The sequence below is a fragment of the Mytilus edulis genome, chromosome 1, assembly GCF_963676685.1.
Source record: "Mytilus edulis chromosome 1, xbMytEdul2.2, whole genome shotgun sequence".
NCBI lineage: Eukaryota > Metazoa > Mollusca > Bivalvia > Mytilida > Mytilidae > Mytilus > Mytilus edulis.
In genome coordinates, this window is record NC_092344.1 from 59319368 (window position 1) to 59339074 (window position 19707).

Sequence of the window (19707 nt, forward strand, 5' to 3'; positions counted from 1 at the left end):
CACTTTTATTACTTTCAACACATGTACTGACAACTTTTATTGGGGGCTGTTGTTTTAGTAATTAAAATTTCACACCTAGCAATGCCAGGTGATAGGTAAAAAGACACATGTAACTTTTTTACCTGTGGTTTTATTTACCTTTAATTTTAGTTACCTGTAAAATCATACATTTTGAATAAAAAATATATTAATTTATAAATGTTGAAATAATATGTACATTTTTATATATATCTTAAGTATACAGTATCATAATTTGAATAACTAAATTTTAAATCAGTAGGAATAAGTGTTATAAATGAATAAAACATATCAAATTGATTAATTTTATAAGCTGACACATGCATAAAAATTAAAGTTTAAGTATATTTAACTTTTTATCAAGTTTGTACTTCAATTAATAGTAAAAACAACCATGAAAATGTCAATTGACCAGTATTTGCCAGTATTGACCACTTGGAGAGTATTGTCCGGGGCGGTAAATACCGGTGTCATATGGTATTTTGAACCCCATGGTAAAATGACCCCGGGGTCAAAATACCGCTATGGTAAATTGAACCCCCCCATGGTAAATTGAACCCCCCCTGTATGGAAAATTGAACCCCCATGGTAAATTGAACCCCCCTGTTTTTTTAATTCTAGATGATTAATAAAACATTTAACATTATATAAAAGCTAATCAAATATTAAAAATCATTAATACAAGAAGGGGAGGTCAATTTTCAATGATTGGTTAAAAGAAAAATATTTGCTTGGTATATTTAGTGCTCTGAAGTCTTAACCAACAAAATTTCAATCAAAAAACTTCTGAAAGCATTATAACTAGACCATGTAGCTTGGACACTTTAATTTTTTGAAATTTGTAATATTTATATAGAATGGTAGACTTAAGTTTTGATTCTCCATGGTAAAAAAAGGGGGAGGGGGTCAAATTACCATGGCTCAGTTAATCTAAAAAGTAAAATTTTCAAAACATCTTTTCAAGCTACTAAAATAAATACAAACTTCTTATTGGAGTATAATAAATATGGAAAGGAGCTAGATATTTTAGCATTAAAGGTCTTTAGATGTATAGTAGGGGGCTCAATATACCATGGTAGGGGGGTCAAAATAACATGCCATGGCAAAGTAAAATTTTCAAAATATCTTTTCCAGCATATCTAATACATACAAACTACTTATTGGATTATTATAACTATGTAAAGAAGCTAGAATAGATTGAGTTTTTGAAATTCAAGGTCTATAGTAGGGGGTTCAATATACCGCAGGGGGGTCAAAATACCATGGCTATTAAAGTAAAATTTTCAAAATATCTTTTCCAGTATGTTAAATACATACAAACTACTTATTGGAGTATTATAACTATGTAAAGGAGTTAGAATAGATTGAATTTTTGAAATTCAAGGTCTTGAGTAGGGGGTTCAATATACCGCAGGGGGGTCAAAATACCATGGCGAAGTAAAATTTTCAAAATATCTTTTCCAGTATGTTTAATTCATACAAACTACTTATTGGAGTATTACAACTATGTTAAGGAGTTAGAATAGCTAGAATTTTTGAAATTCAAGGTCTTGAGTAGGGGGTTCAATATACCGCAGGGGGTCAAAATACCATGGCGAAGTAAAATTTTCAAAATATCTTTTCCAGTATGTTTAATACATACAAACTACTTAATGGGTTATTATAACTATGTTAAGGAGTTAGAATAGATTGAATTTCATTTTTGTACAAAGCAAAATATTGATGTCATTGAAATATTAAAGTCTGTTATATTGATAGATATAAGAAGATGTGGTATGAGTGCCAATGAAACAAGTCACATTTTGTAAAAGTAAACCCTTATGGGTCAAAGAACAGCCTTTTGGGTACATTATTGAAAGGATGATTGTTTCTAAATTTATTTTGAGTGCAAACATTTAAACTTGTTTAAGCTTAGGGTGGTTTGAAGCTTTAGGTATAGTGTAGATTCACTGTAGAACCATTTCTATTATTGAGGTCTAAATGTTTGCCCTCCCTTGTTTAATTGTGATTTTCATTTGCTCTCATTGATGAACATTCTTTCAATATAACAAGGAGTAAATATAAGGCCAGGGAACAATGAGTGAATGGCATTCAAGATTAAATCATATTCAGCAGCCATACAAAATTCCATTGACTTAGATTGAAACAAGAAAACAGACGTTCTCTAAACTGCATATGAATTGAAAGGAAAAAAAGAGAGAAAAAATGCCAAACATATATGGTCTGTCTAAGCTGACTATTTTTTACAATTTTCAAGGAAACCAAAGTTTAAAAAAAAGTTACTGCTCTAGTTTTGACCAAAAAAACAATAAGTAATAGGGAAATTTAAGTTACCATCAAGAAACAATATATTTCAAAATATTCAGATGGCCAAATGGTTAATGATAGCACAGACAGAAAAGACAGATTGACAAAGCAATCACTATATATTCTCCTGAAAAATAACAGGGGGCTTGAGAAATATAAAATAACAAGGTTCTTACAAATTCCAGTGGTATCTGAATAAAGTGTGCCCCTTGACATTCTTTGTGTGAGAGACAAAAATTAAAACATACAAATAATACTTTTGTACAGAATTTTATGTATGATTGTATTAAAAAGAGTTACGTAAATTGTCAATATATGGAAGTCAAGCTATGGTTAAATATTACAAAACAAATGTTTATATACTATTGCTGCATTGGTTCTTCATTCAAAGTTGAAATTAATTTGTCAGCTATAAAGTCTTGAGAGGATTCATTCAAACATTCAACAAATGTTTCAAAAGCTTTAGGTCCTCGTCTTATTAAGGTGAATAAAAACTGTGTAGCTTTATCCTTTTTTGTATGTTTCACACTAACTTCTTCTCCCATACTTGGTGTAAAAATTTCTTTTTCTATCATTAAGTCCAGAAGATCTTCCAAAATTAAACTATCCATAAGAAAAACCCAGTTTTTACGTAAAGATTCTTGATGCCTTTTCTCCATTGTGATGTAGTTTTCAAGTATACATTATACAATTGTGAATCTGAAAGTAAACAAGACAGCAATTATTTTCCTGTGTATGTATCAATGAAGTTCACAATGAAAGATATACAGCAGAACTTGACTCGACTACCCTAGAAGGTCCTATCATAAACATCTTGACAGACAACCATGTACCCAAAATAATACCGAACAGAGCATGGACAGGGGTAAATTAAAAGGACATTAGCAAAAAGAAATAAATCAGTTAACATTTTTTGTTATGGTTCGATCATTTATGAAATTCAAACAGTGAAATAATGGTTCAATTTTGTCAAAATAGACAAAGAAACAATGCTGATGAATTATTCACCTGCAAGTGAATAAATTGACCTCATTCAATCCACATTAATGTCAACTTAACCCCTTAAATAGAGATGGGAATGCATGAACTACATGTAGGCATGTTCAACTATTTTAACAAAAACAGATTCAAGTCAAAAACAATGGTAAACAATTTGGTTGACTGATTCAATTCACAAAAACTCATTCTTATACAGGTAAAAATGATGATTAACATATATTTTTTTACCTATAATATGAAATCAAAGAGACCTAGAAAAATCCAATTGCAAGACGTGATCACTTTCTATTTATATTTATATTATTGAGTAAAATGACAGTCAGAAGTGGTCACCTTGGTGGTTAATTAGAAGGTGCCTAGGCTTAAATACACATAAAATGCCGATACATATTACCCATGCCAGTAAATGAATTGTGAATTGTTATTGATCTTTTACACTTTTTAAAATTTAGATACCGTATACATTTTAGAACGTAATACAATCATGTACATAAAATATTAGAATTTGAGTCAAATTCGAGAACATGAATTTGACAGCTAATGCCCCTTTAATATGCACAACTTGAATTTTTGCAAATAAGACATACAGCAAAAAATAATCATAAATAAATTGTCAGATTATAACATGGCATTTTACATATCTCATGTATTACAGCATGAGCCGCATGGCTAGAGGGCTGATAATACATGCAATATGAAAAATGACATGTTAATGATGTTATGATCTTTTTATCATATGCTTCAACAATGGAGAAAAATAACAGATTAATATATTGATCCTTTTACATTGTTCTCAAATAGAAGTTCAAAGAGTGAAAAGTTCACGGATTTCAGTTGTCGGACCCCAAATGTAGTACATTCGATATGAAATCTTTCTAGCATATGCCTTAACAGAGAAGAAAAACAGCAGCATGATCAATGTATTTTAATATGAAGCATAAAAATATTTCAACAGTATAAATAATGAACACTGTTTTGGAAAGGTCAACATTTTTAAAGTAACTTTCTGAATTATGTTTGAAATTTTATCATTACATTGTAGTTTGTTGTTTTTTCTTTTTCATTTTACACAATATACTTTCCAGTATCCAAATAATTGTTTTGTACCCTACTTTGTAATGTTATTCACTGAAAACGTACCATTGAGGTGAATTTTCCGGAATTTGCAGAGTACCACCGGAATGCCATGCGATAATGTTACAGAAAGCAGTAGCGGATCCAGGGGGGGATTCTGGGGGTTGGAACCTCCCTTTTTTTGTTGATCAATGCATTTGAATTGAATGGAGACATATAGTCAAGGTTGGCAAAAAAGTGGTCAATACTAGTATTGACCATGCCAGTGGTAAATACCGGTAATTACCGGGAAATACTGGCAAATACTGGGAAATACCGGCAAATACTGGTCGATTGAAATTTTGAGTTGTCATTACTATAAAAACCAATCTTTACCTGGTCAATTATAATTACTATTAATAATTAAATACAGAAAGTGTTCAAATCATTTTCAATGCTTTCAATTCTATTTCTATTGTAAGTTCAAACAAACAGGGATCTATATTGATTAATGTGTAGTAAAAGATAAAAACTTTTTGTCCCTGCTTCAAAATTTCTATTTCCAGCATGAAGAAGGTTTTTATCACACAGTTAAATAGACAGGAAATAATTTATTGTTTAAGGGAGTCTTCATATATCACTTTTATTACTTTCAACACATGTACTGACAACTTTTATTGGGGGCTGTTGTTTTAGTAATTAAAATTTCACACCTAGCAATGCCAGGTGATAGGTAAAAAGACACATGTAACTTTTTTACCTGTGGTTTTATTTACCTTTAATTTTAGTTACCTGTAAAATCATACATTTTGAATAAAAAATATATTAATTTATAAATGTTGAAATAATATGTACATTTTTATATATATCTTAAGTATACAGTATCATAATTTGAATAACTAAATTTTAAATCAGTAGGAATAAGTGTTATAAATGAATAAAACATATCAAATTGATTAATTTTATAAGCTGACACATGCATAAAAATTAAAGTTTAAGTATATTTAACTTTTTATCAAGTTTGTACTTCAATTAATAGTAAAAACAACCATGAAAATGTCAATTGACCAGTATTTGCCAGTATTGACCACTTGGAGAGTATTGTCCGGGGCGGTAAATACCGGTGTCATATGGTATTTTGAACCCCATGGTAAAATGACCCCGGGGTCAAAATACCGCTATGGTAAATTGAACCCCCCCATGGTAAATTGAACCCCCCCTGTATGGAAAATTGAACCCCCATGGTAAATTGAACCCCCCTGTTTTTTTAATTCTAGATGATTAATAAAACATTTAACATTATATAAAAGCTAATCAAATATTAAAAATCATTAATACAAGAAGGGGAGGTCAATTTTCAATGATTGGTTAAAAGAAAAATATTTGCTTGGTATATTTAGTGCTCTGAAGTCTTAACCAACAAAATTTCAATCAAAAAACTTCTGAAAGCATTATAACTAGACCATGTAGCTTGGACACTTTAATTTTTTGAAATTTGTAATATTTATATAGAATGGTAGACTTAAGTTTTGATTCTCCATGGTAAAAAAAGGGGGAGGGGGTCAAATTACCATGGCTCAGTTAATCTAAAAAGTAAAATTTTCAAAACATCTTTTCAAGCTACTAAAATAAATACAAACTTCTTATTGGAGTATAATAAATATGGAAAGGAGCTAGATATTTTAGCATTAAAGGTCTTTAGATGTATAGTAGGGGGCTCAATATACCATGGTAGGGGGGTCAAAATAACATGCCATGGCAAAGTAAAATTTTCAAAATATCTTTTCCAGCATATCTAATACATACAAACTACTTATTGGATTATTATAACTATGTAAAGAAGCTAGAATAGATTGAGTTTTTGAAATTCAAGGTCTATAGTAGGGGGTTCAATATACCGCAGGGGGGTCAAAATACCATGGCTATTAAAGTAAAATTTTCAAAATATCTTTTCCAGTATGTTAAATACATACAAACTACTTATTGGAGTATTATAACTATGTAAAGGAGTTAGAATAGATTGAATTTTTGAAATTCAAGGTCTTGAGTAGGGGGTTCAATATACCGCAGGGGGGTCAAAATACCATGGCGAAGTAAAATTTTCAAAATATCTTTTCCAGTATGTTTAATTCATACAAACTACTTATTGGAGTATTACAACTATGTTAAGGAGTTAGAATAGCTAGAATTTTTGAAATTCAAGGTCTTGAGTAGGGGGTTCAATATACCGCAGGGGGTCAAAATACCATGGCGAAGTAAAATTTTCAAAATATCTTTTCCAGTATGTTTAATACATACAAACTACTTAATGGGTTATTATAACTATGTTAAGGAGTTAGAATAGATTGAATTTTGAAATTCAAGGTCTTGAGTAGGGGGTTCAATATACCGCAGGGGGGTCAAAATACCATGGCTAAGAAAATTTTTCAAAATATCTTTTCCAGTATGTTTGATACATACAAACTACTTATTTGGGTATTATAACTATGTTAAGGAGTTAAAATAGCTAGAATTCTTGAAATTCAAGGTCTATAGTAGGGGGTTCAATATACCGCAGGGGGGTCAAAATACCATGGCAAAGTAAAATTTTCAAAATATCTTTTCCAGCATATCTAATACATACAAACTACTTATTGGATTATTATAACTACATTAAGGAGTTAGAATAGCTAGAATTTTTTAAATTCAAGGTCTATAGTAGGGGGTTCAATATACCGCAGGGGGGTCAAAATACCATGGCAAAGTAAAATTTTCAAAATATATTTTCCAGCATATTTAATACATACAAACTACTTATTGGGGTATTATAACTATGTTAAGGAGTTAGAATAGCTAGAATTCTTGAAATTCAAGGTCTATAGTAGGGGGTTCAATATACCGCAGGGGGGTCAAAATACCATGGCAAAGTAAAATTTTCAAAATATCTTTTCCAGCATATCAAATACATACAAACTATTTATTGGAGTATTATAACTATGTTAAGGAGCTAGAATAGATTGAATTTTTGAAATTCAAGGTCTATAGTAGTGGGTTCAATATACCGCAGGGGGGTTAAAGTACCATGGCGAAGTAAAATTTTCAAAATATCTTTTCCAGTATGTTTAATACATACAAACTACTTATTTGGGTATTATAACTATGTTAAGGAGTTAGAATAGCTAGAATTTTTTTAATTCAAGGTCTATAGTAGGGGGTTCAATATACCGCAGGGTGGTCAAAATACCATGGCTAAGTAAAATTTTCAAAATATCTTTTCCAGTATGTTAAATACATACAAACTACTTATTGGAGTATTATAACTATGTAAAGGAGTTAGAATAGATTGAATTTTTTGAAATTCAAGGTCTTGAGTAGGGGGTTCAATATACCGCAGGGGGGTCAAAATACCATGGCGAAGTAAAATTTTCAAAATATCTTTTCCAGTATGTTTAATACATACAAACTACTTATTGGAGTATTATAACTATGTTAAGGAGTTAGAATAGATTGAATTTTTGAAATTCAAGGTCTTGAGTAGGGGGTTCAATATACTGCAGGGGGGTCAAAATACCATGGCTAAGAAAAATTTCAAAATATCTTTTCCAGTATGTTTAATACATACAAACTACTTATTTGGGTATTATAACTATGTTAAGGAGTTAAAATAGCTAGAATTCTTGAAATTCAAGGTCTATAGTAGGGGGTTCAATATACCGCAGGGGGGTCAAAATACCATGGCTAAGTAAAATTTTCAAAATATCTTTTCCAGTATGTTAAATACATACAAACTACTTATTGGAGTATTATAACTATGTAAAGGAGTTAGAAAAGATTGAATTTTTGAAATTCAAGGTCTTGAGTAGGGGGTTCAATATACCGCAGGGGGGTCAAAATACCATGGCTAAGTAAAATTTTCAAAATATCTTTTCCAGCATATTTAATACATACAAACTACTTATTTGGGTACTATAACTATGTTAAGGAGCTAGAATAGATTGAATTTTTGAAATTCAAGGTCTATAGTAGGGGGTTCAATATGCCGCAGGGGGTCAAAATACCATGGCAAAGTAAAATTTTTAAAATATCTTTTCCAGCATTTCTAATACATACAAACTACTATTGGAGTATTATAACTATGTTAAGGAGCTAGAATAGATTGAATTTTTAAATTCAAGGTCTATAGTAGGGGGTTCAATATACAGCAGGGGGGTCAAAATACCATGGCAAAGTAAAATTTTCAAAATATCTTTTCCAGCATATCTAATACATACAAACTACTTATTGGATTATTATTACTATGTTAAGGAGTTAGAATAGCTAGAATTTTTGAAATTCAAGGTCTATAGTAGGGGGTTCAATATACCGCAGAGGGGTCGAAATACCATGGCAAAGTAAAATTTTCAAAATATCTTTTCCAGCATATCTAATACATACAAACTACTAATTTGAGTATTATAACTATATTAAGGAGTTATAATAGCTAGAATTTTTGAAATTCAAGGTCTATAGTAGGGGGTTCAATATACCACAGGGGGGTCAAAATACCATGGCAAAGTAAAATTTTCAAAATATATTTTCCAGCATATTTGATACATACAAACTACTTATTGGGTTATTATAACTATGTTAAGGAGTTAGAATAGATTGAATTTTTGAAATTCAAGGTCTATAGTAGGGGGTTCAATATACCGCAGAGGGGTCGAAATACCATGGCAAAGTAAAATTTTCAAAATATCTTTTCCAGCATATCTAATACATACAAACTACTAATTGGAGTATTATAACTATGTTAAGGAGTTAGAATAGCTAGAATTTTTGAAATTCAAGGTCTATAGTAGGGGGTTCAATATACCGCAGGGGGTCAAAATACCATGGCTAAGTAAAATTTTCAAACTATATTTTCCAGCATATTTAATACATGCAAGCTACTTATTGGAGTATTATAACTATGTTAAGGAGTTAGAATAGCTAGAATTTTTAAAATTCAAGGTCTATAGTAGGGGGTTCAATATATACCGCAGGGGGGTCAAAATACCATGGCAAAGTAAAATTTTCAAAATATCTTTTCCAGTATGTTAAATACATACAAACTACCTATTGGAGTATTATTACTATGATAAGGAGTTAGAATAGCTTGAATTTTTTTAATTTAAGGTCTATAGTAGGGGGTTCAATATACTGCAGGGGGGTCAAAATACCATGGCTTAGTAAAATTTTCAAAATATCTTTTCCAGTATGTTAAATACATACAAACTACTTATTGGAGTATTAAAACTATGTTAAGGAGTTAGAATTAGCTAGAATATCTGAAATTCAAGGTCTATTGTAGGGGGTTCAATATACCGCAGGGGGTCAAAATAAGATGGCAAGGTAAAATTTTCAAAATTTCTTTTCAGACATGTTTTATACATACAAACCCCCTACCATAGACCTTCAATTTTAAAAAGTCCAGCTATTCTTAATGCACAACATAGTAATTGAACTCCAATAAGTAGTTTGTATCTGGAAAAGATATTTTGAAAATTTTACTTAGCCATGGTATTTTGACCCCCCTGCGGTATATTGAACCCCTACTATAGACCTTGAATTTAAAAAATTCAATCTATTCTAGCTCCTTAACATAGTTATAATAATCCAATAAGTAGTTTGTATGTATTAGATATGCTGGAAAAGATATTTTAAAAATTTTACTTTGCCATGGTATTTTGACCCCCCTGCGGTATATTGAACCCCCTACTATAGACCTTGAATTTCAAAAATTCAATCTATTCTAGCTCCTTAACATAGTTATAATAATCCAATAAGTAGTTTGTATGTATTAGATATGCTGGAAAAGATATTTAAAAAATTTTACTTTGCCATGGTATTTTGACCCCCCTGCGGTATATTGAACCCCCTACTATAGACCTTGAATTTCAAAAATTCTAGCTATTCTAACTCCTTAATGTAGTTATAATAATTCAATAAGTAGTTTGTATGTATTAGATATGCTGGAAAAGATATTTTGAAAATTTTACTTTGCCATAGTATTTTAACCCCCTGCGGTATATTGAACCCCCTTCTATAGACCTTGAATTTCAAAAACTCAATCTATTCTAGATTCTTTACATAGTTATTATACTCCAATACATAGTTTGTATGTATTTAATATGCTGGAAAAGATATTTTGAAAATTTTACTTAGCCATGGTATTTTGACCCCCCTGCGGTATATTGAACCCCCTACTATAGACCTTGATTTTCAAAAATTTTAGCTATTCTAACTCCTTAACATAGTTATAATACCCCAATAAGTAGTTTGTATGTATTAAATATGCTGGAAAATATATTTTGAAAATTTTACTTAGCCATGGTATTTTGACCCCCCTGCGGTATATTGAACCCCCTACTATAGACCTTGAATTTCAAAAATTCAATCTATTCTAGCTCCTTAACATAGTTATAGTACCCAAATAAGTAGTTTGTATGTATTAAATATGCTGGAAAAGATATTTTGAAAATTTTACTTAGCCATGGTATTTTGACCCCCCTGCGGTATATTGAACCCCCTACTATAGACCTTGAATTTCAAAAATTCAATCTATTCTAGCTCCTTAACATAGTTATAATAATCCAATACGTAGTTTGTATGTATTTAATATGCTGGAAAAGATATTTTGAAAATTTTACTTAGCCATGGTATTTTGACCCCCCTGCGGTATATTGAACCCCCTACTATAGACCTTGAATTTCAAAAATTTTAGCTATTCTAACTCCTTAACATAGTTATAATACCCCAATAAGTAGTTTGTATGTATTAAATATGCTGGAAAATATATTTTGAAAATTTTACTTTGCCATGGTATTTTGACCCCCCTGCGGTATATTGAACCCCCTACTATAGACCTTGAATTTCAAAAATTCTAGCTATTCTAACTCCTTAATGTAGTAATAATAATCCAATAAGTAGTTTGTATGTATTAGATATGCTGGAAAAGATATTTTAAAAATTTTACTTTGCCATGGTATTTTGACCCCCCTGCGGTATATTGAACCCCCTACTATAGACCTTGAATTTCAAAAACTCAATCTATTCTAGCTTTTTTACATAGTTATTATACTCCAATACGTAGTTTGTATGTATTTAATATGCTGGAAAAGATATTTTGAAAATTTTACTTAGCCATGGTATTTTGACCCCCCTGCGGTATATTGAACCCCCTACTATAGACCTTGAATTTCAAAAAATTTAGCTATTCTAACTCCTTAACATAGTTACAATACCCCAATAAGTAGTTTGTATGTATTAAATATGCTGGAAAATATATTTTGAAATTTTTACTTAGCCATGGTATTTTGACCCCCCTGCGGTATATTGAACCCCCTACCATAGACCTTGAATTTCAAAAATTCAATCTATTCTAGCTCCTTAACATAGTTATAGTACCCAAATAAGTAGTTTGTATGTATTAAATATGCTGGAAAAGATATTTTGAAATTTTTACTTAGCCATGGTATTTTGACCCCCCTGCGGTATATTGAACCCCCTACCATAGACCTTGAATTTCAAAAATTCAATCTATTCTAGCTCCTTAACATAGTTATAGTACCCAAATAAGTAGTTTGTATGTATTAAATATGCTGGAAAAGATATTTTGAAAATTTTACTTAGCCATGGTATTTTGACCCCCCTGCGGTATATTGAACCCCCTACTATAGACCTTGAATTTCAAAAATTCAATCTATTCTAGCTCCTTAACATAGTTATAATAATCCAATAAGTAGTTTGTATGTATTAGATATGCTGGAAAAGATATTTTAGAAATTTTACTTTGACATGGTATTTTGACCCCCCTGCGGTATATTGAACCCCCTACTATAGACCTTGAATTTCAAAAATTCTAGCTATTCTAACTCCTTAATGTAGTTATAATAATCCAATAAGTAGTTTGTATGTATTAGATATGCTGGAAAAGATATTTTGAAAATTTTACTTTGCCATGGTATTTTGACCCCCCTGCGGTATATTGAACCCCCTTCTATAGACCTTGAATTTCAAAAACTCAATCTATTCTAGCTTCTTTACATAGTTATTATACTCCAATACATAGTTTGTATGTATTTAATATGCTGGAAAAGATATTTTGAAAATTTTACTTAGCCATGGTATTTTGACCCCCCTGCGGTATATTGAACCCCCTACTATAGACCTTGATTTTCAAAAATTTTAGCTATTCTAACTCCTTAACATAGTTATAATACCCCAATAAGTAGTTTGTATGTATTAAATATGCTGGAAAATATATTTTGAAAATTTTACTTAGCCATGGTATTTTGACCCCCCTGCGGTATATTGAACCCCCTACCATAGACCTCAAATTTAAAAAAATTATAGCCAATAATTTGTAAATTAAATTATCTGCAATATTATTTATCAAAAACAGGGGGGTTCAATATACCGCAGGGGGGTTCAAAATACCATATGTGAAAAATGACCCCGGGGTCAAAATACCATGCGGTATAATGACCCCGGGGTCATTTTACCGCATGGTAATTTGACCCCGGGTTCAATTTTTAGGGGGTTCAAAATACCATATGACAGCGGTAAATACCACTGGTAAATACCGGGGGTGGTATTTACCGCCCAACCTTGCATATAGTTGGAATGGGGGCGTAGTGATAGTTTGATGATTCGATAGTCCGACAGTTCAATGGTCCAATGGTTAGATAATCCGACAATTTAGTGGTATTTCTACTTCATATGTATGTGAGTCGGAAGTCATGTACCGGATTTGAGTACTGCGTATATATATATATATGTTACAGTAAATAGGTGAAATTAGTAATTACATGTAATTACTAAAATTTAGGAATTACATGTAATTCCCAATGCACTTAGTAAATACAAGTAATTCCTAAAACTGCACAGTAATTACCAGTAATTACTGATTTGAAAATGAATTTTTACACCTATTTACTAACTGTTAAAACAATGTTGTGATATGGTCAACTGATCAAAAGTTATGGTAATACTAATTAGAAAATCAGTGAGTATTCAGCTATCAAAATTTTAAGGGTTTTGCAGAACCCAGTGTCTCGCCTACTTTTGATGTGAGTCGCAAGCCCAACAAAAATAGAAAAAAAAATATTTATAATTTTCCTCTAGATACTATATCTTTTGACTAGTTCTGTAAGAATCTTCTATCAAAATTTGTTAAAAATTCAGGATGGTTTATGAAATCTAAACTTTAACTGCAGAGTGTATGTTATGTTAACTGGAAAAAAATAGTCCGTTTAAATAAGTAATATACGAAAAAGTATAGTTTTTTTTACAAACTTTATTTCTAGATATTATCTTATAATCATAAACAAGCTTCTGTCCAATTTTGGTAGAAATCCAGGATATTTTGAGAAAGTTATTAAAATTTCAAATAAACAGCTGCGCCATGAGCGCATGATACGCCTTACGTCTGGTATGGAAGTTTAATGCGATAATCATATATAGTTTCTACGAAAATTTTAAGCAATCACCAAGTACTGTTTTTGAGATACGGCGGGACATGTGACCCCCCCCCTCTTTCTTTTTTTTTTTACAAAAAACTAAATATCACTAAAATAAAATTTTGAATTAAAATCAAAAAGTATACAGATCTTTAGATTAATATAACAAAGAAGTGTGTAAAGTTTTAATCAATAATCATATTAAATTGTTTTTGAGATACGGCGCGACATGTAAAAAAAAAACCCTCCTCCGTTTTAACAAAATACTCAATAACTCAAAAATAAAATTTTGAATCATCACCAAAAAGTATACAGATCTTAAGATTGATATAACAAAGAAGTGTGTTAAGTTTTAAGCAATAACCATAAATCATTTTTGAGATATGGCGCGACATGTACAAAAAACTCCCCCTTTTTTTACAAAATACTCAATAACTCAAAAATGAAATTTTGAATCATCACCAAAAAGTATACAGATCTTAAGATTAATATAACTAAGAAGTGTGTAAATTTTTAAGCAATAATCAAAATCGTTTTTGAGATACAGTGCGACATGTGAAAAAAACACCCCCCTGTTTTACTTACAAAGTGCCGTAACTCAAAAAGTTTTAATTTCATTTTCACCAAAAAGTATACAGGTCATTTGACCATCATAAGAAATAAGTAAAATACAGAAAAACTTGATTTTATTTTTATAAAATTTACTTCTTGAAACTTATCTTTTGATCATAAACAACTGAAGCTTCTGTTCAAGTTTGGTAGAAATCCAGGATGATTTGAGAAAGTTATTAAAATTTCAAATAAACAGCTGCGCCATGAGCGCATGATACGCCTTACGTCTGGTATGGAAGTTTAATGCGATAATCATATATAGTTTCTACGAAAATTTTAAGCAATCACCAAGTACTGTTTTTGAGATACGGCGGGACATGTGACCCCCCCCCCTCTTTCTTTTTTTTTTTTACAAAAAACTAAATATCACTAAAATAAAATTTTGAATTAAAATCAAAAAGTATAGATCTTTAGATTAATATAACAAAGAAGTGTGTAAAGTTTTAATCAATAATCATATTAAATTGTTTTTGAGATACGGCGCGACATGTAAAAAAAAACCCTCCTCCATTTTAACAAAATACTCAATAACTCAAAAATAAAATTTTGAATCATCACCAAAAAGTATACAGATCTTAAGATTGATATAACAAAGAAGTGTGTTAAGTTTTAAGCAATAACCATAAATCATTTTTGAGATATGGCGCGACATGTACAAAAAACTCCCCCTTTTTTACAAAATACTCAATAACTCAAAAATGAAATTTTGAATCATCACCAAAAAGTATACAGATCTTAAGATTAATATAACTAAGAAGTGTGTAAATTTTTAAGCAATAATCAAAATCGTTTTTGAGATACAGTGCGACATGTGAAAAAAACACCCCCCTGTTTTACTTACAAAGTGCCGTAACTCAAAAAGTTTTAATTTCATTTTCACCAAAAAGTATACAGGTCATTTGACCATCATAAGAAACAAGTAAAATACAGAAAAACTTGATTTTATTTTTATAAAATTTACTTCTTGAAACTTATCTTTTGATCATAAACAACTGAAGCTTCTGTTCAAGTTTGGTAGAAATCCAGGATGATTTGAGAAACTTATCAAAATTTAAAAAATATAACCAGAGCAAATATTTGTGGACGCCGCTGGCGACGGAATCATTAGGTTTGGTTCGCCATGTCTCGCTTTTGCGACAAAAAAAAAACCGCAGGCTCGACGAAAAGGAAAAGAATGTCAACATTGAAAGTAAAACAAAAGGGATGGACCATGTAGTTGACTTTTTCAATCCACAAACAGATCATTCTTAAACAGGAAGAAACGATGATAAAATTTAGTTGGAGGTATATAAGCTTAAGTTTGGAGGTCTTGAAGAACTCGTAAAAACATGGAAATATGAAAATGTGACTCTTCACGCCATCAATTTGTATAAATTTGTTTGTGAAGAATGTCAGCTTCATCGCAAATGTCTGACAAAAGAAGTTGTAGTTAAACCTATTTTGTAAAAGGAATTTAACTCGTGTTATTGGCCAAGTTGATATGCAGAGTATGCCTGATGGAGATTTTAATAAAACAAAATTATGAGATTTTAAGAATTATCAAGATCATTTAACCAAGTTTGCCATAATTTAATGTCTATCTTAAAAAATAGCTGGCTAAGTTGCCTATAAATTTCTCAAAAATGTTTTTCTCAATTTTGGATTGATATCATTGTCTTGCATGCTCAAAATGATTTTAGGGAGTTTCAAAACTTAAAAAACAACCATTTTCCAGTTTCAATTCACAAACACTGAAGAGTATGCACTTTTAATGTGCCTTATAATCATTGATCCTTAAGTAAGCCCTAAAAATCCCTACCCCTTACTTTCTTATTTGATATCTTGAATTGTGTCTTTAATTTTCAAACAAAAATATCAAGTTAGTAAATAGCTGTAAAAATGACCAAAGAAATCAGTAAATACCTGTAATCACTGAAACAACTAGTAAATACATGTAATTACTAAATTGACTAGTGATTACAGGTATTTACTGAAATGTTTAGTAATTACGTGTAATTCCTAATTTCACCTATTTACTGTAACATATATATATATATATCATGTATATAAATATATATATATGATGAAAGTATCATGAACTGATTTAAAAGTAAAAAGATCCTACCTACCAATTGAAAGAAAAGCTGAACATGACTTCAGGTCACTTGTGTGTTTTTTTTTAGGCCTCCATAAGTCAGTTCTGGTTACACATGACTGATCTCATGTATTCACAGTACTCATTTGACTGACTAGTGCTGCCCCCTGGCTTACAAATGCTGCATTATTTCATTTTTAAGATGGCTGTTTCTTAAATGTTCAAGACATCATTTGTAAGCCAGAGTTAAAATTGGCTCTTTGGTTTCAGACAACAAAATCTTTAAGTAATTTCCTAAAGGGTAAAATATTACTAAGTTCAGTGTGGCAGCCATCTTGGTCGGCGGTCCCGATCATTGGACTCTTTTCTGAAACAGGACCACCCAAGGACCATTGCTGCCAAGTATGGTTCCATTTTGCTAAGTTGTTTCAGACAATGAAATATGTAAGTGAATTTCTCATAGGGTCCTATGTTATGTCGGCTTCACACATTGACGTATAGACAGGCGTGCACCAGACATACAGAGAAAATTGACCAAGGCCGTACACATTAGTTGCACGCCTGAGGAACGCTAAGCAATCGTTTAATGCGCATTGCATAATAACTGTGTCACACATCAGCGTATAGCTCCGACGTACGCCCGGGTGTGGTAAATAATTATGTACGCTGCCAATACGCTAGTAATTTTGGATGCATTCAACTTGTCAATCATATCTGTATAATGCGTACAAGAAGCGTATATAGGCGTGTATCGGGCGTTCAACTAACATATGTTGGCGTATTAATGGCGTTTGTCTTACGTAGATGGAATGCACACTACGAAGGAAAAAAGTTTCTTGAATGTATTTGAGACACGTCCTGGTCGTATCTTGGGCGTTCTATTATGTGGTGTTTATAATACCGGCATCACACATCAGCGTATAGCTCCGACTTACGCCGTGCGTGTTAAAACATCATGTATGCTGCCAACAAGCTAGTAATTTTGGATGCATTCAACCTGTCAATCATATCTGTAACGTGTGCACAACGAGCTATAAGCGTGTATTGGACGTATGAGAAGTGTACCAAAGTGTTTGTCGGGCGTTAGACAAATGCCAGATATACCCCAACATACGTTACTTCACCGCCCAATAATACTTAGGTACGCTTCACGTACGTCCAATACATGCTTAAAGCTCGGTGTGCACACGATCCAGATATGATTGACAGGTTGAATTAATGCATCCAAAATTACTAGCGTATTGGCAGGGTACAGGATTTTGCACCACGCCCGGCGTACATCGGAGCTATACACTAATGTGTGACGCCGGTATTAAACTAAGTTTTATTGTGGAGGTTATCTTGTTCGCAGGTTGAGGATGTTGGAAATATTTTTTGAAGGGGAATACCTATAGCTAAGGACCATTCAACCAAAATTTCGTCCTAATTTCCACTGGTTCCAGACAAGAAGATCCTGTATGTGAATTTTCCATTGGATCCTATGTTTAGCTAAGTTCAGCTGTGATGGTCAGAGATCATTTATGTCAGACATAGTTTACAGAAGGGGGGCATCCAAGGACAGGCACTTGTCTCAGAAAAAAAATCATATATACCTTAATATAACACAAGGTACTTAACTAAAATTTTAGAAAAATGTCACCTGGTCGCGAAATTCCGTTTTATTTCGATTTCTTGGTTGCAAAACCTACTTAAACTTATTATGCCGTTAATCTAAATTGATTTATCTACACAATGGTGTGGAGTGGGATTGTCTTTGAAATAATTTAAAAACAATAACAGGGATTCAGTTTTGGAAATGTTAGGTCTGAACCCAGGTAGAACTTCTAATGCCTTAGATTAGTCTATATCATATCTGGTTGTATATATCGGACTATCGGACCGTCGGACTATAGAACTGTCGGACTATTAAACCGCCGGACTATAGAACTGTCGGACTATTAAACCGTTTGACTATAAAACTGTCGGACTATTAAACCGTAGGACTATAGAACTGTCGGACTGTCGAGCAGACCCCAGTTGCCTTTATCCTGTGTTGGGAACCCCCCTTTTTAAAATGGTTGGATCCGCCCCTGGGAAAGGCGTGTGATAAACTTAGTATATATATGATAAAAATATATATTTGCATGTTAAATTTTTTATATGCACCAGGCACAACTGATCATGACTATATATGTGTTCTCCTAGAGGCTACAAGGATCAACTAGAAATTTTAAGGCCATATATTTCTACCTCACAATATATATTAATGCACTATTACTGGTTTGAGAGTATATCAATCCCCAGAACTGATTACTGCCTCTGACCATGGGATGATATGCTACTTTCACTTTCACTTTATTAATAGTAAATACACATGTAAGGAATCCTGTCTAGTGATTCTTTAATCAACATAATCTATTTCACTGTACTCATTTTATTTAGAAACTGTGAATAAATATATTTCTGTTGAGCTTTATATAATACAAATATATAACAAACAAAACTTACTCAAGTTGATCTCTAATTTTATTTGGTAATTAGTTACTGCACCTGGTCTACATCTTAAGTGCTCTTGGCAGCTTATCCCCATACGGTATTAGAAAAAAATATAACTAAAGACCATAAATGTCTCATACTGTCTAAAATAACGACTTACAATGAAACATATTCACTTTTCGAATGAATCATGTATAGACATAATGTGCATAAGTATAAAAGCATAAAAGCATAAAAGTATAAAAAGATTTATTTAAAGTCCATGCTTTATATCATTGAGGAATCTCTATATAGTCTATATACAAAATGTTAAGAAAAATCTTAATTGCAATTTTATTAAATTGCATACAGCTATAACACTGAGGCGACGGCCTGGGGGCGGATCCAGCCATTTTTCAAAAGGGGGGTTCCCAAACCAGAATAAAAGGGGGGACGGGTATGTTCAAACTATATGTCTCCATTCAAATGCATTGATCGTCGAAAAAGGGTGGGTTTCCACCCCTGGAACCCCCCTCTGGATCGATCCACCACCACGGCAAAATTTCCTTAATATTAACAATTCATGGGCAGCAACCCAAAAACAGGTTGTCCCATTCATCTGGAAATTTCATGGTAGATCTTCACCTGATAAACAATTTTACCCCTGTCAGATTTGCCCTAAATGCTTTGTTTTCAGAGATATAAGCCAAAATCTACATTTTTACCCCTGTG

General features: G+C 31.8%; 1 long non-coding RNA gene across 1 annotated transcript; it reads right to left on the reverse strand.

Moving 5' to 3' along the window:
• Positions 1–2579: 2579 nt before the first annotated feature.
• LOC139514629 (uncharacterized) lies at positions 2580–19089 on the reverse strand. Its single transcript, XR_011662655.1, has 2 exons — positions 19009–19089; positions 2580–3024 (listed from the first exon to the last, which is right to left on the reverse strand). It is a non-coding gene; the product is annotated as an uncharacterized lncRNA (long non-coding RNA).
• Between the last annotated feature and the right edge of the window lie 618 nt (positions 19090–19707).